Raw genomic sequence first — 2,450 nt, 5'->3', positions numbered from 1 at the left:
TCCAGTAAAGCTGCAGAGGATTGCTTTGTTTAACCTCTGCTCATATCACTCACCAGGCTGTCTCACCTACAGGGCTGATTTTTCCCCAATTCCCAGATTTTCTTCTCCTTTACCAGATCCAGAGTCAAATCCATTTGGATGTACCTATCTGTGTTCCCAAAAGTCTGTTCAGGATTAACTCTAGGGCTGTAATAGCTCTTATTATTGTTAATTAAAACAGTGTGTGAAGTATCTCTTATTCCTAAGTAGTTCATGACTAATTGGAGGAGGTACACTGATCATCTAATTTGTCTAGTGAAAGTGAAAGTGTTAGCCATTAAGTCATGTCTGACTCTTTGTGACCCCATGGACTGTAGCCCACCAAGTTCCTCTGTCGATGGAATTTTCCAGGCAAGAATACTGGAGTGGGTTGCCATTCCTTCTCCAGGGATCTTTCCAACCCAAGGATTGAACCTGGGTCTTCTGTATTACAGGTAAATTCTTTACCATCTGAGCCACCAGGGAATCCCTAGAATACTGGAGTGGGTTGCCATGCCCTTCTCCAGGGGATCATCCCAACCCAGGGATGGAATCCAGGTCTCCACATGGCAGGCAGCCTGCAGGGCTACAGTGTGGCAATGCGGGAGACCTGGGTTTGATCCCTGCATTGGAAAGATCCCCTGGAGAAGGGAACAGCTACCAACCCACTCCAGGTAATAATTTGTCTAAGTAAATAACAATTTCCCAAAGGTATATAACTTCTAATGATTTCTAATAGTCATTTGAATCACTGGTCCTGATTAGTCTTAAGTTTTAAAAAAATGGAGAAGACAAGTCTGAAGAAGAGAAAATTTGAATTATATGATACTTATAAAGGATGAAGATTTCAATTTATATTATTGACATAATTAAGGTGCAGCTGTCAAGCATTAAGCTATTTGTCTTAAAATGATGTTAAGTTTATGAGCAACCTATCAATGTTTGCATGCTTAGAGATGCTTCCACAGTGTGAAAAATAGCTTATCCTCCTACAAAAAGTTAAATATCTTTGTGGAATGTTACTTGATTTTGTTATTTTTTTTCTTTCTGAAAAAGTAGAAAATTAAGTTTGTGCACCTAGAGATGGTGATTTCTAAATTGCCAATTTATTGGATTATTATTTATGAAGCTGATGTATGTGGTACATATTTCACATACTTGAACACATCTATAATTTTTAGAGTATGCTGTACCATCTATAGGCAGAGACCCTGCATTATGGAACATGGATACGGGTTTGAGAAATGCATTCTTTTCAAATTAACAAGAAAAATAAACCTAGTAATCATTTTCTTCATCTTTTTTTTTTTTTTTAGGTGCGGAAGGGGAGCCGGGCCCGGAGCCGCCGTCACGGCCGCGACCGCCCCGCGGGGCCGGCCCGGGCCGCGCTCTCGCGGCTCCGCCTCTCCTCGCCGCCGCGGCCCGCGTCGGATTGGGGCTGGAAAATGGCGAGAGACGCCGAGGCCTCAACGAGCGGTGCTGCGGCGGCCTGGGCGGCTGCTCCCTTTGTAACTGACTCCCCATTTTCTTCATCTTTCAACTCATAAGCCCTAAGCTCTCAGGCAGAATGCTTTAACTAGATAACAAGGATAAAATAAACGTATTATCTCAAGGAACTATCATGAATACCATTACCCTGATTGTGTACCTCAGAGAATATTTTCAAAATTTATTTGGAAGAGTTAATACATTGATGATCCAGTTAGAGAACACATGTATTAGCAGTGTCCTTGTAGCGAAAAATAAATGCCATGCCACAGTTTACAGGAAACACGAGGAATAATGAAACCAACACATAAATAAAATAAATAAGCAATCCCCACCACCAAATAGTTTCCCTAGTGGTTCAGATGGTAAAGCATCTGCCTGTAATGCAGGAGACCCAGGTTCAATCCCTGGCTCGGGAAGATCCCCTGGAGAAGGAAATGATATTCCTTAGATTGACGATACCAAAAGAGGTTAAAAAAGGAAAAGGTCTTTCAGAGAAACACAGTATCACAATATTTTAAGGGATATTTTCTTCTGGGCTGGTAGCCTTTGAAAGATTCCATCATTTGTCAAGTTAGGATGAAATAAACTCAGATCAAATGGAAAAACAACAAAGCCTAGCAAAATTATTCTGAATCATCTCTTTTTACCCTTTCTTCTGGAAAGTTCAAGCAAATAACATTAGTTTTATTTTATTTGTGGAAAATAGCTATCCACTTACAACAGTCAGACATTCAAAAATATTGAAAAAGAAAATGACTTATTTTTCATTATTCTAAGTAAACGTAGTACTGTTTTACTGATAGCCTCACCACTGTGGGGAATCATGAGAGAGAGAGAGACAGCTGACCACTGTGCCTGAATGGAACTGGTTTGTGGCAGAGTTTGACATTTTAAATAAAAATGTCCAAAAGTCAGGTCTTTTCACCTATATATAGATACCA

The 2,450-nt window shown here is 40.3% G+C and overlaps 1 non-coding gene across 1 annotated transcript; it reads left to right on the top strand.

Annotated features, from left to right (window-relative positions):
• The first annotated feature begins 1,853 nt into the window (after positions 1-1,853).
• On the top strand, positions 1,854-1,925 carry TRNAY-GUA. Its single transcript has one exon. It is a non-coding gene; the product is annotated as a tRNA-Tyr (tRNA).
• Positions 1,926-2,450: the final 525 nt, after the last annotated feature.

This window comes from Bison bison, unplaced genomic scaffold, assembly GCF_000754665.1.
Source record: "Bison bison bison isolate TAMUID 2011002044 unplaced genomic scaffold, Bison_UMD1.0 scf7180017864497, whole genome shotgun sequence".
Taxonomy (NCBI): domain Eukaryota; kingdom Metazoa; phylum Chordata; class Mammalia; order Artiodactyla; family Bovidae; genus Bison; species Bison bison.
This window is presented reverse-complemented; position numbering and strand designations above follow the sequence as displayed.